Source organism: Topomyia yanbarensis, chromosome 3 (genome assembly GCF_030247195.1).
Source record: "Topomyia yanbarensis strain Yona2022 chromosome 3, ASM3024719v1, whole genome shotgun sequence".
NCBI lineage: Eukaryota > Metazoa > Arthropoda > Insecta > Diptera > Culicidae > Topomyia > Topomyia yanbarensis.
The window spans coordinates 154,933,581-154,953,745 of record NC_080672.1 but is presented as its reverse complement, the minus strand read 5'-3'; the positions used below and the strand labels follow the sequence as shown (position 1 = coordinate 154,953,745).

The window sequence follows — 20,165 nt, the reverse complement described above, 5'->3', positions numbered from 1 at the left end:
CTCAAATTTTACTCAAATTTTGGCAAAATTTATTTTTGATACCTTGATTCGGTTTTTACCGACGATAGGCGAAATTCAAACATCGGAAAAATAACTGCCCCCCTAATTATCGCCTACATCAAGGACTGGAACCGCTGTGCAATATGCCAAAATTTACATAATTTGTTCAGTAGCAGCATACGCGGCACTTTAATAATCCTGCAATTCATGAGCCTCCGAAAGAACCATGCACTTTTGCTGCCTTTCATTAAAAGGCAAGAACTATAACTATATATTTCACTTCATTGCCGTGGTTGCTACTACACGGTTTTCCACTTTTTCACTCTATTTAGTGCATCTGCACCATTTTCGCACATTCTCTCTGCTTTCGCAGTTTGGTGATGATTTATGATTTATCACTTGGCCCATCTTTTAACAGCATCACATCACACGAGCCCGACAAGAGCCTGCGGAAAAGTGGTAGATATGAATCGTCAATGGAGAATTATCTGTAATCATTTGCGGTATTTGTCGCACATAATGACAACCACAAACACGCACTCGGTGACTCACCCGCTCAGTTGCCGTAACATAACAAAAGATATAAAACCCTATCAGAATACCATAACAAACATATATAAAAAAATTCCCCAATCGATAGTTGTTACATTTTTTCAAAACTTTTTGAGCGACTTAGTTGAATGTCCCAATTGATCCTGTTAAGACAAATGTCTTCCGTTTAATTCCACTATAGATATAGTAATGAAAAACTGTTGCTATTACGTATAGTCTTCTTCAGTGTTCAATATAGACTGATATTGCACACCGAAGAAGACTTTACGTAATAGTTGAAATACTAGTATCTGATTGATAATGAAAAGTAAGTGCTTCATTATTATCTCTATAGTGGAATTAAACGGAAATATATGTCTTAACAGGATTAATAATAACGTGACCTGTTTAATAACAAAAATTGTCTGAATATATTAAGTTTCAATGCAAATCCTGAAAACATCAATCAATAACCAACAATTTATTATAATGTTTCCTTTCCTTTGCATTTCAGGTAAGCTGCACAGTTGTATTGTATGAGGACAAACTATGTTCATGTAAGTTTGTTGTTTGTAGACTGTTTCAGAAAATAAGAGCTCTCTCCAAATTGGTAAAAAACAAGCATTCATTGTTCATTATTTCGAAGTTATGTTTGATTATTTTTGAGCGGATAATAAAATAAAAGAAATAAATGTACTTTACATGTGATCTAGTAAAGGTTGTAGGTCTGGTCAAATATAGCACAAAAGTACGTATGATCAATATAATCCGTAAAACACTGACAATTTTTTTGTTCGAATTACTTTCCGGAAATCAAGTAGGGTATTTTATCACCCTATTTATTTGAAGCCGTTGGTTACAGCAGCCGTCTTTGTTCAGGGCATTGAGTCAAACAGTAAAGCAACAATAGGGGCACTCGATACAAGTTTACGTTATACTCAACCACGACAACTTTCTCATCGATTTATCCATACAAACCATTTATTTAACTCTAAAAGAAGAAAATCAAATTTAATAAATTTGATTAATTTGATTAATTCGATTAATTTGATTCACTTGATTCACTTGATTCATTTGATTCATTTGATTCATTTGAATCATTTGATTCATTTGATTCATTTGATTCATTTGATTCATTTGATTCATTTGATTCATTTGATTCATTTGATTCATTTGATTCATTTGATTCATTTGATTCATTTGATTCATTTGATTCATTTGATTCATTTGATTTATTTGATTTATTTGATTTATTTGATTCATTTGATTCATTTGATTCATTTGATTCATTTGATTCATTTGATTCATTTGATTCATTTGATTCATTTGATTCATTTGATTCATTTGATTCATTTGATTCATTTGATTCATTTGATTCATTTGATTCATTTGATTCATTTGATTCATTTGATTCATTTGATTCATTTGATTCATTTGATTCATTTGATTCATTTGATTCATTTGATTCATTTGATTCATTTGATTCATTTGATTCATTTGATTCATTTGATTCTTGTTATTCATTTTATTCATTTTAATCATTTTATTCAATTCATCTTATTTATTCTTTTATTTTATATATTTGTATCATATCAAGCGCATTAATGAGAGGAATTTATTTTATTTATTTATTTTATTAGTGTGATTTATATTATGCATTCTACTCGTCTTATGAATCTTATAACTTTTTTTCGCTGTTTTGTTTTATGATTTTTTAAATTTAATTTGTTTTTTTTATTTTCTATAATTTATTCAATTTATTCAAGGTCTTATTCGTGCAGAATTCGAAACTATGTTATTCCCAATTGTAGTTGGGTGCTCATTTCGCATGAGTTCTGCGAGCTAATGAATGGTCCAACATTAATATGTATAAGAAATGTCTCGTCTCACTGTGAAGTGGATTAAGTCGGTTCTTTAATGGTTTGTTTATTTGACAAGCACGTTTGAGTTAGTTAGAAAGTGCCAACTTCCTTTTTACAATTTAGATATCTTAAGAAAACGAGAAGATTACAATTTTGAAATAGCATTCTTGTTGTTAGCAGACATAACTTCAGTTTTTGTTATCTAATGTTATGAAATTCATGTACATTTTCATCTAGATAAATTATTAAATATAGATATTTAGCAAATATTGTCTCTGCGAACCCTGCGCTGTAATTTATGCAATTCATCGAATCGACTTCATCGAAAAAAGATGCCAAATTATATAAACCATCCTAATCGTTATCTTCACGCTGTGAGTCCCGTTAACACTTCCGAATAATAGCGAACGAAGAAATCGACCCGAATGGATGGGCAAAATAATAGCAATAAAACGCTCGTAAAAGCTTATGCAAATTATAATTGTATTTGCTACATCACGCCCAGCTACACCCACTTGGGCACACAACCATCACCGTACCCCACTAGCATCCTTTCCTGCCATGAACAACGTGTACAAAACCATGGCATCGCCTTTCCGTAGGAACAGACAACGCATCGTTCCCACTGTAACCGCTACTGCCATTACGGTATACAGTATGCGATACTTGTCCGGGAATCTCCGGGTTAGACTTCTTGCCTTTGGTGCGATGCTTGTTCATTGGATGGCGGTGGTCGTAGCTGATATCAAGCGCGCATCAGGATCTTCCGTGGCCGCCAACATCAGCTAGTCAAGCAAAAAATAATGGAAAACGGCAAAAGTTAGTCGCATTTTTATTTATTGCAGCGAAGCGAGTGGCACCAGATCTTCTTCGTTGAGGAATCGCGACCGACCGCAACATAGTAAACGACCGACCACAGTCGCTATAGTACCGAGGACGACGAGCCTGGGACGGATGGTCGATTATAGTATAATTTGTGCTTAATTACAGCTTAAGTACGAAAAACATTTGTTTCTTATTGCGCTATTCCCTTGAAATAGAAAGATCCGCGGGGCTACTAGAAACGGAACCAGATGGGTGGACAGATGGACTGTGGTTTTGGCTGGAGGGATGATCTGCAGAACTTAGGGTGTGCAAGGGAGTTTTGAGAACCACCAGTGCTCAAAGTCCTACTTATAAAAGTCGGAAAACGCCAGTGGACGCTTTTGTGCAAAGATTTAAATTAAGGAATGAAAAAAGTCGCTAGAAGCCGTGTACGGTGACAATGCTATACTGTGGACTCTTTGCATCTGGGACGAGGAAGCGGGAGAAGTTAAATTAAAACAAATTTCGTAATTAATAATTCTCTTTAGGAAATATTTATTCATTTTGCTACTTCCCAACAGAGCGGCGGCTGCACACTTGTTTGCACGTCCTTGCGTTTGTCGGTAGTGTTGTCGTTGTCGGCCGTAAGAAGATTAAATGAATTTCGCTTCAAAAAGAACTCAACGTTTCGTATCAAGCAAGTTACTTGGTCCTCGTGTTTTCGGCAGAGTAATTGCTTTTGGTTTCGCTAATGATTCGCGGATGCTGTCCATGTGATAGCAAAGTAATTTGCCTAACTGTGAATCAGTTGCATGGTTGGCGAATGCTGAAATTTTTATAAATAGATTGAACAAGTTAGTTTATGAACTGTTATAATTACTTTCTTCACAACCAACATTTAATTTCGCTAAAAGCAACTATAACTGAAAGAGACTTGGTTTGGTTTGCGCTATTTATTTTTTAAAAAACGTTTTTTGCCTAACAGTGTGACAAGACTTTTTTATAACTTTTTTATAACTGCTATAACTCTTTATTAGTATATTATATCCATTGGGATTATTTAGAAATTAATGTTTCGCGACGTTTTTGATAACATATACTACATGGGATAATGGAAGAGCTCGGAGAAACGATCAGATCAGCGACGCGGAATCTCTAAAGTTTATTCAAATCAATGGTAAAGCGTAAGGAAGTAGAATTGAAAATAGAACGATAATCGATTAATTATTACTACTACTTTGTGAATAAAATACTCAAACTCTGATATCAATGTATTATACATTGAACATTTCTCTTAGGGGTTTTTATATCATGCTGGTTCTAAAAAAACAAGCAAAACATTATTGTAATTATTTGAAGTACATATCTCAATAGCGTTTAGTCAAATTTAAAAAAAGTCGTTGATTTAACCCCTTAATACTTTACCAGAAATTGGTGTAGTTCTATGCAATAGAAAAAAAATATAAAATGGAGTTTACAATTTAATGCGGATTATAGTGATTAATAATAGATAGACAGTATTAGAAGAAGTTTCTGGTGGACAAGATTAGAACGATTTTATCTACTTACTTGTAGTTATTTACTTCCGAGATATGTTTGAAACCTATGGTTACAATTTTAAAAAAATAGCTGACGGGTTGTGCCAATTGAAAATTTGTGCACTGATATATGATTAAGGTACACCCAGATAACTTGCAATTGTTCGCTGGATAAGTTTAGCGGTGGTAAATAGCAAAAAAAATTCTGGATGTCATCAATTTCCATTTCATCAAAATAATATTCGATTTGTTTATTTAAACGTATCATATATTGAACTATGGTTGCTTGAGCGTTATACACAAACAACATACCATAACTTTTAAAGTATTAAAGATAGATACTTACTGTCTTCTACGAAGTTGTTTGCAGTAGTAATAGCTACAAATTTGCTGAAGACACCACCTCAATTTAATCACTTCAAAGAATACTAACAAAAATATCTCTCTAATAGAGGGCTTAACCTGCAAAAAAACTAGCACCAAACGAAAGTGTATATTGCATCCATTAAATGCTACGAATGTTAAAAAGTAATTGTATGTTTTACATCTATCTTCTATCTTCTACATATATAAAAGTCAATGTTTGTATGTATATTATTTATGGACTCCCAAACGGCTCAACCAATTGCCGCAAAAATTTATACTTAGTAGGCATTTGTTCTGGAGCGTGTTTGTGTGCTATTGCCCGCCAGATGGCGCTTCGGAACAAATTCTGCTTTCCTTCTATTCCGTTGAAAGTCGCAGCAACGCGCGAGAGGAATTCGCTAGTTTCTTATAGAAAAAATATATAGAATTCGCTCGAAATTTCATTTTTTCCGAGACTCGAAGAATATCGTGTTTCTCAGTAATGGCTAAACCGAACTAATCCAAACCAATCTCAAATGAAAGGTAATACTCAGACAGAACGCTTTTAATTTGTTTTTGATTGTGATGTCTAGCTTCCAAGAGATGTATATTTGTATGTGGAAAATGTCATTTTTTGCAGTTTTTTAGTTTAACTATCAAAATTGGTAACATAGGCAAGAGTTCTTTATATCACCAGTAATTTTGAACGAATACTTTGCGAACTAACTATAAATTTCAAAATTAGACTAATAACAAAAAAGGTATTTATCACTAAACTAAATAACAATCTAAATATGCGAATAACTTGAAAACCATGATTCATATGGTGAAATGATGTAGGAACGAAACAAGCATAATTTAAAGAAGAATCATGTTACTTATCAAATTCACTCATAAATTGGGTATTGCCGGCCTCGGAAGAAAATAGTAATACTTTTTATGGTTTTGATATACTTTTCTATATAAGATTCCAGTTATCAAATTGTCTATTGCGATAGGAACTTTCACACCAAAACATATGATTTTTATTATTGACGTAATTGAAAACATGACACAATTTAAGTAGCCGTAATTCACGAAATGACGAAACAATACCGTGTTCCGTTTAATGGAGGCGTCTGGTGTAGAGGGCAAAAATGATACTTCTTTTTTATCCGCTTAATTGTTAGCATTGAACCTCTAGAACCTTCCGCAATCTCGGTGGCCACGTTGAACTTCTTTTGTTTTAAACAGCTATACATTCCACGCGCGTATTTGCTATAACACACGCAGATTTAAATCAAACAGCAAAATTTTTCGAAAAACTGACAGCGATAAAAATACAGGGTAAACTATACACTCTAAACTACTTCTATCCAAATTTTCAAAAGAAAATACTCAATGGGTCATTTTCTACATAGTTTTTTTTTCCGTGGTGCAATTCTATTTGGGACACACTTTAATAACATTTTTCTCGAAACCGGGTTTTTTTTTCAAATTGGACAACACGATAACTCAAAAATTAATCAACAAAATGAATTAATTTTTTTATGAGGATTCCCAATATGTGCAGCCAGTCGATGAACCACAGAAAACTGGATACAATTTTTTGCTCCCTATTATTTGAAGAAAAATGAGCGAATTTTATAGTAAAATGTGAGATTGTTCGGTTTTCATGAAGCCATTATCCAAAACTCGAACTTTTTTTCTATTTTTTGTGGTTCATCGACTAACTAAAAGTCAAAGCTTTACAAAACTTATTGAATTTCCTGTATCAGAAAATTTTATCGAGAGTTATCGTGTTCCCCACTGCGCTCCTCGACTTGGAAATGATTGGACGTCTACTCTGGGAACACTCTTATGTGTGGCTCGTGTGATTTATTTTTTCGTCGACCTGATTGGTAGATAATACTCGACCTTCCGAGCCTCGGAATTTTTTTTGAAAGTTTGAGCGAATAATAAACATTCGTTTTTACCGTAATGTACAACTATTCAAATCCGCGTGAAATGCCACACCTCAAGGATTGACACAGCACGTAGGAAATGCTGGAGAACAGAGATTAAATGAACGATTGCACAGTGTTTAAAAACGTCGTTTTCGTGCTCAAAATTAATACCCTCCAAACGTTAGAAGTATAGTTTGTTCGGAGATGTTGTTGCCCTTATGATTGTGCAGTATAACGTTCAGTGATTAATTCACCTAAAAGTGATATACGAAATTTATTTTCCGAACTAATTAAGATAGAGAATTAGTGTCTTCGGTAAAGTTGTAGCGAACATTACTGCAAAAGAAATTGCCAAGAACACTATAGCAACTAATTGCAAGTTATGGAACATACTATATGGAAGACCCCTAAAAATTAGTTTTTTCATGATAACTTTTTTAGACATTCTCCTACCTTCTTTGAGTCTTCCACAAAGTTGTTCGCAGTATCGAAACACATATTGAGATACACCGTTTTGAAGAAAAAAAGTCGCAGCTGAGAGCTAAATTTAATTCTTTGATTTTTGTGGAAAGGAGTTACAACGTGTTTCATTTTTTGCTCCTCAAAACAAAAATCATTATAATAGTAAAACCGTTTATAAAACAACAAATTAAAATGTAAAAAATAAAAGGGAAGTGTTTTGGAAAGCTGGAGACTACTATTTTATTGGTTTGTGTGGAAACACAGATCTTTGTTTGTGTGGAAACACAGATATTTTCAAGACGCTCACACTTTTGTGCGAATTTAGCTTTTCAGACCACATATTTCATCAACCTACAATAAATATTTCATAGATAAACATAATTCCATTGCAAAAAAATGAAGAAAAATGACGGTCTGAATTGCCCCGCAGGGGGGGGGGTCCAAATCACCCCTACATTGTAAAGGGATGGAATAACGTAGATGTTTGCAAATCGTCGCCTAGTGCTGCCATGCAGTACTGTAAATGAACCTTTTATGGCGCCAAAATGTAGCTGCGGTTTCAAACTAACAATTAGAACCTTTGACCAGTAAATTTTTTCACATCTATCCACCTAAAAGGGTGATTTGCTTAGGTCAGTCCGAGTAGCCACGAATTCCCCTATTATTTTCAACTATAAACAAGCCTTTTGTCGAATAAAACATGTTATAGCGCACATATATTAGTCTTGTCAAAGTTTAAAGCAGATTTTGAACACCATATTTAAAATGTACAGATAAAGTGAACATTGGAAAAAATATTGAGAACAATGTTGGCCTCTTTCGTCAAAAGAGATACTTTGATAAAGTACTTGATTTCGTGTTGGGTTCTCAGAAGCCGAGCCTTGAAGCCATACCATAAAATTGATTTTTTTAGTTGGGATCTATGTTTGTTTATCCTTGTTAATCACGTATTTTGAGCCGTAACGAATTACAATCGATTATAATCTATTATAATTTTTTTTATATGTTGTTACTGTAACATGATACCGTAATATTCTTTTTAATTTCGATTATAGATGTTTTAACCTTAAGGTCATTTGCCTCTTCGGGTTAGAAAAATCTCTTACGAAAAATTTCTTGACCATAAGGTTAAAACCCCTATAATCTAAAAAAAAACACAAATTGTTCCTAGTGTCTATTCCGCACAAGTTTGGTCATGACACTAAGTTAGTGTTGGAATCTGATGAGACGAAGTCGATACGAAAATTGCACAATCAATTTAATCTGGCTTCCAAGATAAACGTGGGTGATCTAGAGTAGAATGGGGTCAAATAGGTATGGGGGTACAAGAGGTATAGGGCATTATCTTTGCTATGTTATTACAGAGATCGCTCATTTTGTGTGGATTAGATACACGATAGAGAACATCGTTGACGACTGTCATTTTGGCTGTTACCGTGTTTCAGCTGTATTAGTTACGGCGCACAGTGGCTGAAGGTTCTGTTATGTTGTGTTTTAAATATCGATATTTCATATTTTCCCCAAATTTCTCATGTATTGAATAATATATATTCAAAATTGTATTATCATTGGATAAGAACACGATATTTTACAGCATTTTAAACGTATCAATTTGCGGATTTTTTGATCATTTTTATTGCGAATTTCAGACTCACAGCAAAATAATTTTGTCACACGAAAATATGCTCACACCGCACCTGCCATAGATTGGTTGTTGCGGTGACTAAAAAAACAACACTGAACGCACTCTCTAGGATTGTGCATAAGCTGTTCGGTTTGTTTATTTGCTGTCTCCCATGCAGTTTGATGTTATGATATTTTTTTTAGCTGCTTCGAAAATTTGCACGAATGTCAATCTACAGACGAAACGGACAATATTTCCGACACAACAATTACTACGCTCACTTCAAACGTATGTTGCTCTTTTGGTTTTCGTCCGATTTTCTCACAACTAGTTTCATTTTATAGAGAAACAAAAAACTTAGTTTGCGATTATAATAAATTCACTAAGTTTGCTAGGAATTATGACTTTTTTGTTTAATTATTTTTGAGGTGGTCACATCAAAAATATTGTTTTCACTAATGTATTCTTTACAATCAGGCGAAACATTTCGGAATGGTCACATATTATACATTATATGGGAAATTTCCTCTACTTTTCGAATATAGTGGCCTCGTTCTGCGCCTAGGTGCGCAAACGGGTTTAACGAGTTTTTTTACTAATAGGCGCATGATGTTTTGTGCAAGAAATTGTTGATATTGATGAACAGTAACGGAAAATATATCATAAAAATGGGATCATAGTCATAAGAAAGGTTTATTGACACTGTATGGAAAAATGCATCTAATATTTTATCACTGTTGACAACAAAAATAAGCTCAGCACCCCAAAATTAGCTTAATTTGTGATTTTCAGCCAAAATAGGAAACATTTTCGATTTTGTCCGTCTTTTGTTCGAAGACTCGCCACTGTGCGGCGTCGTTTATGTTTTTGCGTGTTGTTCTGCGAAAAACAAGTGTCTTTCGCTCTCAGTACAGTACATTTATTCAATGTAAAAAAATGTCAAGTGGGGGTTTTCTTACGTAAAAAAATATTGCTGAACACGAGTTTTGTGTTGGTTTTTCGATATTTTTGCTTTGAAAAAATTACGGACATCAACATGAAACATGCGCTTGGGGCACGATAGGTCAGCTTTTTAGGGGCACTATAGGTCACTACTGATCGTCTCACAGCTAAGCAACCACGTGAGTCGGAATGAACAACTTCAATTACACACTCTGGCGATGACGAAGACACCGAAGAAGTCATCGCAAGTACAAAGCCAGAAGCAGCTTCCGAAAAAATGTTTTTTGAACATTTCCTTTCGCGGTTTCATGATTTACACTTTACATTTTACACTTCTCATTTTCTTACCTAAATGACACCAAATTAATTTTTAAATCATCTGCACTACCCATGATCGCATATTTGTCCCGTTTTCTATAGGATTTCCTATCTTTATGGGACTGGTTTGCGATCATGGGCAGTGCAGTACTCTTCAAATAGAAGTTGAACTGGTGGTGTTCTAGGCATGTACAGTGTTTAATTTAACCTCGAATATAGTGAGCTATCGTACCCCCAGATTTTAATAACATCAACAAAGTACCTTGGCCTTATTGGATTGAGCTTGAAAAATATTTAGCTAGGCATAAAACCATCATTGTCAAAACCTTTCCAACGAGTGCTTGTTTGTCAAAATCAGTGCAAAAATACCGTCGCACGAGCTCGCCAATTAAAACTGACCTACTTGACCCCTCTCTACTCTAGTGCAAACATGTGGGTGAAGTAATTCTTAAGTATGTTGGTGAAATGCACTAAAAATGAGTATTTGTTGTAGTTAATAAACATATGAACTGGTTAGTATTGTATGACTATCATTAAGCTCGCCTCAGAGTAATGAGTATAATAATTTAACCCAATATTACTGTGAACTTTATTTGTTTTATAGCTAAACATAAGCTAGTTCAGCTGAATATTTATTTTAAAAAAACCATTTACGTCCTTCTGACTTCCGAACTAATTGCCTTAGACACGCTGGATTTGTTTAAGTTTTTTTGTTGAACGACCGATAAACGAAAAACGATAACTTAGTGAGCAAGCATATTGTTTTTCCGTTTTTAACATGTCATTTATATTGAAAATTAATTGCAATTTTGTTTGGAAAATGCAATAACCAGAGGCCGAAGCATTGGACAGTACTAATCAGCCGTTTACATTTTACAGCCAACAAAAGCCGAAAATCCGTTGAATAATTACAAAAGTTATACATTTGCATACATGGCCTACTCGATTTGATGGCCTTAGTTTTGGAAAAAATGTAGCTACGGTTTGTAGTCTGGCAAAGGTTTCATCCCTGCTTCACCGTTTAACGACTCTGGTATTATTTATTTATGGAGACTTCACACCCGTGCTGCCCTGTCAAAATTATGCTACCGTGGCACGGCTTGAGAAGAGCTCGTTGAAAATTGTCCAGAAGAGCGGTAGGAATATTTGCGTGAATGGGAAATTTACATCCGGAGGTGAATCACTGAGCTGATAATGATGATGAAGCTTTGTGGATTAAATCGATGGGAAATTGCTTAATTTGTTCAATTTGTTTGCGGCACGGATACTACATACAGTTCCCTTTCCACCCCACAGCATAACCTTTAACCAGTACCTAGTTTGAAACAGGTAGCGGTTGCAGAGATAATGTGTCGCGTGTAGTTGACTGCATGTGTGATTAAACTGTAAATTTATTGAACATATTGACGGCACACGCATGACAGGGAAATTCGAATCACGACCGGCCTGTGTACAGTCCGTGTTCCCGTCGCTAAGAGCAATTTTTGCTCAACCGCTTGTTCGAGATGCTACGACCATAATCCAATAGCTCCGAGAAGCATACAAACACACATACACATAAGCGCTTACAATTCGATAAATTAATCACTACTCGATATGAATACGATGAGGATAATCCCCGATTCGTTCCGCACCCCTCCACCGGGTGTACCAAATCATGCTCTGCAGCATCAATTTGAATCTATGCGTTCTCGCTCCCATATGAAGCTATAAAAGTCATAAATTTATTCAATTTGTTTCCTTTCCACTTCTTTTTATTGAAGCGTGCAGACATTCAAAATGTTTTCGACGTTTTTTTATGAGCCACCCACCATGTGTCTCCATCATTTCTTCGGACAAAAAATCTGTTATCCGTACCACGGCTAGACGGCCACCATCTCGCGCGCAGAGCATGGCAAAAAAAGCATAAAAATAACATTCCTTTCGCCTCTAGAACCTGAACCAACAACAACTAGATCGGGAGGGATGTAGTCAGCCGGAAGCGGGACTTCTTTTCTAATGCTGATTTATTTTAAAACGTGACTGTAACGCACCCGCTGTTGCTCATACTGATACCTTCGTCATTTTCTGGAAAGCGTTTCATTCCGGAAGCAACGCTGGCTCATGTGATTATATGTGTGGAGGCTGCAATGATGAGCATGGCTTATAGCTATAATGTTTGTATACAGCAGAAAAATGGGAATCAACCTACCGACAGGGAAAGGCAAGGAGGTGGAAAATTGACTTTGTACTTTCGCGTGAAAGAAGACGCTTTTGGTAGCAATCGTTGATAGTGGCTGCTGCTTCACTTGATGGTTTAATGGGAGGGAAAATCTATCAAGACGTATCGGATGGGTTGCTGGCTATAGTGCGTTCATATTTTTCGGTGAATAATATACACCACAACAGAGATGTGAAAATCATAACGGGAACCATTGAGAACTTGCAGTGTTGCGCAAAATATGTCAATGAGCCTGTAGTGTTGGTTGGCATTTGTTTTGTATAACCGATAGCAGATTGTTATTTTTTACATTGAAGCAAGCTTATTGGATCAAGGAATGTAGAAACACATATACACCTAAGGTCTTGTGCAATAATCGTAGTTTTTGGGAGAGCTCAAAAAGTAAACCTTTGAAGAAGACCTTTAGTTTCTCGTTCCATGAGTAGAATAAGAAAACAAAATTTCCAGCAGATCATTACTTTTCATTCTATAGTTTTTACCAAAGATGTTCCAAACGACTGAAATTTTGTCTTTTTTATGCTCTGAACGTTATCACTGAAATAATATATAAATAATATGAAATTGAATCATTTTTTTTCAACGCAATCAGACAATCGAAATCTAATCGCTAGTAGGACGCACATTAGCTATTGCAATCTAACATCAACTTCATTGGCTCGACCTACTGTTCAAGTGCCGAAATGTTTACCAAAGCACCCGAGATGAATGCGTTATCAAATTCCATTCCATCCAGTTTTGCACTCCGCTCGTAGTAAGGAAATTTCTTCCTCATCATCATCATCATTTGATGTTTAAATGTATGTGTATGTGTGTTGAATGGATGGTACATTCTCGTCTCGCATAGATCGAATATTTATCGAGAGTGTGAGTTGCAATGCGCGCGAGATGTAAATCATTTTTATAACTGTCAGGGCTACGTGGCGAGAGTGGGCGAGTGGGTTTTCGTACGAGCAAAGACGAGTATTATTGCCGAAAAAATGTTTGATTTATGAGTAACAAGCAGGATCCTCCTCGTGCACATTTCCGTCATATGAGATGTGTATGATGGGGGTATTAAAAATACTACTTAAATACGACGTGGTAAACGCCGAATGGTTCGCTGGAAATTTATTTCTGAGACACTGACTCCTTTGAATTTGGAGGAAGATAGTAGATTTTAAGGGTGAATTTCTAATTGATTCTGCCAACTACATTTTAAGGTACCATCCAAGTGTTTACATATTCTTTTTCCATCCAGTAAGTACATATAACCCGTAATTCGTTCTTGTTGTTTATTAACGACACTTTACACAGTGCTTGTACTAGGCGACTTCAACGCGCACCATATTTGCTGGGGTTCCACGAAATCTATCGCACTAGGCCACTTCTTGACAGAAAAAATTTTGACCGAACAGCTAGTCATTCTCAACGACGGGTCACATACCCGAATTGATCCAGCTTCCGGTACGACATCAACCATCGATCTTACAATCTGCTCCGAAGCTGTGGCCTCGAAATTCATCTGGCGAACGCATCCGGATACCCACAACAGTGACCACTTCCCCATAATCGTCTCAATCTCCGGATTGTCTCAGGTTCCAACAAAAGGGCAGCAATGGCTGTACAACCAAGCGGATTGGGTAGCTTGCGAACGACTGACTGCCAGCGCTATACGACCGGGCGTCGATATCTCAACAAAGTGTTTCGTCGAACAGTTGATCACTGCTGCAAACACTGCAATACCACGCACTACTGGCAAGGTAGGGCCTAAAGCTGTTTCATGGTGGTGTCCGGAGGTGAAAGCAGCCATCAAAAACGTAGGAAAATACTCAGAGCACTGAGACGTATCCAGGCAGAAGATCCACGAAAAGCTGATGCACTTAAAAGCTTCCAAAAATCGCGGGCAGCGAGAAAGTCAATCCATGACGCCAAGCAGCGATCATGGGAAGACTTTGTCGCGAAGATATCCCCAAGTTCTACTACGTCAGAGATTTTGCAGACAACGAATATGCTGATAGGGAAACGTAAGCATAGCTCAACTGTCATTAAACGATCCAGTGGATACACTGACTACCCGGAAGAAGTAGCTGATGAACTGACACAACACTACAGCAAAATATCTGCAATCTCCAGCTATCCACAACCGTTCCAACGGAAGAAGTAAATGACCGAACCAAGGGGTGAGTCGCTTAGAACAATGTGCCATACACACTGTATCACCTACGATAACACGATATAAGATTACGATTCACAGTAATACACGAGCATTTCACTCGTTACCACAATGTGTGGCACAATGAGGCACACTTCTGACAACTCAAAAACTATCAATAAAGCGTAGTTGAATAATCATAGCAACCATTGCATTTGTTTTACTGAACACCATGGCACACCGTGGCACTTTGCGGCACAAGCTACCACACTGTTTGTTTGTGAGCACAATTCGATTTGTGTTAAGCGACTCACCCCTTGGACCGAACGAAACCTAATACAATTTTCACTAGACACCGACGACATATATAATTCCACACTGAATGAGTTTCTGTGGGCACTCGACAGAGGGCGGGGCGGGTCTTCAGGACCGGACTTCACCGGTTATCCAATGCTTCAGCGACTGCCATTGTCGGTGAAAATTTCCATGCTAGAGCTCTTCAACAGAATATAATGCAGTGGCGTATTCCCATCCCGTTGGAGAATTGGCATAATTGTGCCAAACTCAAAGCCAAATTCGAGCGACATGGGTCCATCTGCTTTCCGACCAATCACATTAACGAGCTGTATGGCAAAGATATTCGAGCGGATGGTGAATCGACGGTTGACTACCGAGCTAGAGTCGAACGGGAGTCTCGACAAAAGACAACACGCCTTCAGGTCCGGTCTTGGAACTGACACATACTTCGCGGAACTAGAGAAGTTTCTACCAGACCGCGATGAACACTGTTTGATAGTGTCGCTTGATTTGCCGAAGGCTTACGACACCACCTGGAGATATGACATACTACGCACACTAAAGAAATGGCAGATACGTGGAAGAATGATAAACATCCTGAACAGCTTCCTGGCCGAAAGTTCGTTCCAGGTCAACGTGGAGGGGCATTTGTCGCCAGTACATCCGCTGGAAAATGGGGTGCCACAGGGCTCAGTGCTTTGTATTACTCTGTTTCTCGTGGCTAATCAACCTATCTTTCGCGTGGTTCCGAACTCCGTACAGATCTTGCTGTACGCTGATGACTTTCGCAGTGAAAGCCGTCGATAAATGGTCGAGAAGTATTGGATTCACGATATTTGCAACGAAATCCAGCATCTTCTATTGCAGCCCAATTGCCTGCCGCGAACCCACGCAAGCGATGAAGGTAGGTGATGTAACTGTTCCGACACAAACGCTGCTGAAAACACTCGGTGTTGCCCTCGACCGATCCCTCAATTTTAAAGCGCATTTTGAAATGACGAAGAAGGTTTGCGAATCCAGGCTGCGTATCCTAAAGATGATCGGTGCCAAGTTATCTCGTGGTCATCATGTGCCTCTACTGCAAATCGGGTCAGCAATTGTTACCTCTCGACTGCTCTACGGCATGGGGATCGTAAGCAGAGGAGGAGATGCCGTCATCCAAACTCTCGCACCTGCCTACAACAGGATAATAAGATTCGCATCCGGAGTACATGTCACGAGCCCAATCCTAGCCATTATGGCTGAAGCAGGTACTTTGCCGTTCGATCTACTCGTTCTTCAAACCATTGCACGATTGGCGATCAGCATGATGGAAAAAAAGCAAGGATAACGCTGATCTTCCCTTGGTGCATCGATCTTCCGGTCGTTTGAAAGAGGTAGTCAGAGCGCTCCTTCCCAACATTTGTACCCGCAAGCGGTTAACCGCCCGGAAGTGGAAAAAAGCACGTGAAAGCTGGAGACCCTTCAGAAATTGTCCGTCCAGTCGTTCAGGAGCTACTGACAGAGCGTTTCAGCCGTACAACAGTAGTCTACACAGATGGCTCGAAAGACGATATCGCTGTCGGCGCAGGAGCTTCGGAGAACACTTTCAACAGTCGCTAGGTCTTCCACAGCAAGGCAGCGTCTTCTCGGCCGAGGCATTTGCAATAAAAACAGCGCTAACAGCATACCACACGTCTAGCGGTTTGCTGATCATGTCAGATTCGGCTAGCTGATTATCAGCAATCGAAGCCGGCACATACCAGCACCTGTGGATCCAGCAGATTAAGAACATGCTTCGGAACCGCCCAATAAATCTTTGCTGGATCCTAGGTCACGCTGGCATCCGCGGTAACGAAGAGGTAGGCCGACTAGCAGGAGAAGCAAGGGGTATTGCCCAAATGAATATATCCATTCCGGGAGCAGACGCCGTTAGTCAAATCAAAACAGCTATCCGAAATCAATGGTGGTCTGTGTCCACTGAGGTAAAACTACGCGAAGTAAAATTCGACACGACGAAGTGGACTGATCGCGAAATTTCGACCGACCATCGAGTGCTAACACGGCTGCGAATAGGGCATACCCGATTGACGCACGAGTTCCCGCTGAAAAAAGAAGCCCCACCAGCTTGCGACTGCTGCGGGGTAACTGTCGCCATCCGTCATGTGATCCTGCATTGTAGGAGGCACCACCATGCTAGAAAAAAGAATGACATTGAATCGACGAGTCTACGAGTGGCTTTATAATCCGTAATGATTTATAACAAATTTGTAAGTTCTCGTATGCTCAGTAGCAAGGTGCTTAGAGTTCTAAGGTTAATCGTCTTTGGAAGTAACTAGGTGAGGAGCGAGATAAGTGTGCAGCAGTCTGCGGGGAGGCAAAATGACAGCGAACAACTTTGTTATCATACTGAAATCCAAGCAAACATAAATGGAGATGTATATATGTATATTATCAAAATCTAGTAAACAATATTGTTAGCTGTCGTTTTTAAAACCAACATGGCTGATCAGCGTTTTTGAGGATCGTATCACCTGATAATAAAAACTCCTTGCTCGGTAGCTTGTTTTAGTAACATCCAGCAATACTGATTTTTTATTATATTTTTGCACTTTTCGGTGGTCTTGCAAAAGATTAGGCGAACCTGAGATAGCAGATGAATTTAAAACGACGGTCAATTTGTCCATCAAACTGGATACCACTGGTGTCAAGTGAGAATAGCATAAAGTGCCGTAAAAGTCGGATTGCCATTCAACATATATTAACAGTTATGTGTCCAACAAAAAAACACCTTTAACAAGCCAACAAGGGTACCCGGGTACCCTCAAATTGAAATGCTCATTTAACCGATTTGGACACTTTTAGATGTTTTGGATTCAGGAACTTGTCCACTTTTTGATTCTGTAAAATAAATCCGGAAGAATGGATCTGGTTTTGGTAATCCGGATTTTCCGGAGTAATGTTCCAGGGTATAATTTGTAAATTTTAATAATGTCCTAGCAAAATGAGTATCAAAACTCTTCAAATTGTCTCGGAAGTCTGTTTTTTTATTGTTACGGGACCATATGGCAATTTAAAAAAATGGAATCGAAATGGAATGGCCACTCATGGCCCACGGGAACCTACTCCGGAATGTCCGTTCCGGGGTCAAATCACCAAATGGTTCCAAAACCACGAGATACAGCCTACTGATGCAATTCCAAGAATTTCGATACCCATCTTGCTAGTATTCCATTGAAGCTCGCAAATAGTACCCCAGCACTGGAACCTGCTTCCGGAAACCCAGATTTTCGGGAACCGAATGAAGTAGCCCGATTCTTTTTTACCAAGTCCAAAAGTGGATGAGTTCCTGAATCCAAAACACTCAAAAGTATCGAAATCGCTTGGATATTACCTTTGTTATGGGCATTTTAGTTTTGTGGGTACCCGGGTACCCACGCCGGCCTGTTACGTAGTAAAAAATTCAGCAGCCCCTCCTCACTCCCCCCGCCCCCTTACTATATCAACAATATTATTAACCCAAAAGCTTGACTTAGTGAAGTTCTAAGATGCCACAAAGTTTCAATTTCCAGCAATGGATAAAACATGTGAATTTCATTAATTCAAACTTAAAAAGGTACCCGGGTACCGTGTCGGACACATAACGGTTAAAAGAACTAACAGAACTTAGCAGTTGCCGGAGAAAACGACTGGCGCGCCGTGGTGTGAATGTCGCATGTGACTTTCCCGCTAATGAGTGCACCACTTGGCCGTGCGGTAATAAACCAAAAGTTTGAAAATTCTGCGGGTTGTGGTCGAGTTTTATTGCCCTAATTTGTTGCCAGCCGTTTTCTTCCATTCTCGGTGAACGACGATGTAGAATTTGATACTTTCATTATCCGACACCCGACATCGACGACGGGGTGCAACTCGACCTCGACACGCAGACCCCAGGTTTGCGGTGGAGGACAAGTGGTGGCTGCAAACTGACTAGAAATTGTAAACTTTTTAGCTCGGATTTAGTTTTACTGACTTTTCTCCGGCTTCTCCCCGGGCCCGGAAACAAGTGGCGCAGGTTCGCAGATTGTTAAAGAGAGCCATAGCATATTTCCATGAAAGGGAGAGAAAAATCTGTTTATTCCGCCCCTTTACTTCCGGCTGGAATTGGCCACATAACCAAAAAAGCTGAAAGTACCTCAATGGCTGGTTGGTTGGACGGCATTGGCTTCTGGAACGATTTCTGTCTTTATAATCGGATTAAACTGCCAGTTTCCTCGCAGTTTTCCTTTTTTCGTTCTCCAATGCTGAATCGGAGAAGATGGTATTATTTATGGTTGGTGATTGTACATTTTTATTTTTTAGTTGGGTTGCCTGGCTGACTTTTCGAAACGATTGCATGCAAAACCTACACCTACACTGTGTCACTTGAGAAACATTTCTAGGAGGAAGCTAACGGTAAGATTCAAGATTTTCAGAAGAATTTCCATTGGTGGAGATTTTTTCGAGGGAGTAGAGCAAAAGAGCAGCAAATGCAGCGGAGCTTTTTTATATTAAAGTAATAAATAATCGCTCTTTCCCTGTGTGAAAGTTATACGGAACGGTTCCCTACCATGGCTTGGCAATTTTCATGCAATTGGTTGTCCTGCATTGCGATGGGTGGTAGTTTCACTCTATTCCACCCATTCTGCCTAGCCGTCAGGTATCTGGAAAGGAGAAGAGATTACAGGGCGAAAATTGTTTGTATGCAAAAATAATGCTGATTTAGGTGTTGTGAAATTTCTGAAACAAAAATTGGGCACCAAAACGAAGTAGGAGAATACTTAATTGATTTTACTAGGATCTAAATTTACTTTGACATTGCTAAGTGGGCTCAGAAACACTTAGCTTTTTCTTATAATTTTCTAGAAAACTAATACACTATTAATCATCGAAATCAAATATGTTATTGCTCTCAACTACGCCAAATATTACTTGATGGTCATAAAGGATTCAAATTTTCTTTTTCTCGTTTTCTTCCAGGTAAACCAATTTCATCAGCAACTTTGCAACAAACTTCACCTAATACGACGACCTTCTTTGAAGCTTGAACCAGCATCAACAAATGCAGGGGTGACTCTAAATAGCGCACCTAGATAGCCTACACCAATCAGATTACACTGGTTTTCCTCCCCATCCAAACATACCTGTCGCGTTGAATTTCAAATGGT

The 20,165-nt window shown here is 38.2% G+C and overlaps 1 protein-coding gene across 29 annotated transcripts in view; it reads left to right on the top strand.

Annotated features, from left to right (window-relative positions):
- LOC131692185 (protein muscleblind) overlaps positions 1–20,165 on the top strand; it is a 782,320-nt gene that overhangs the window by 407,135 nt on the left and 355,020 nt on the right. The gene's annotated exons all lie outside the window — the stretch shown is intronic.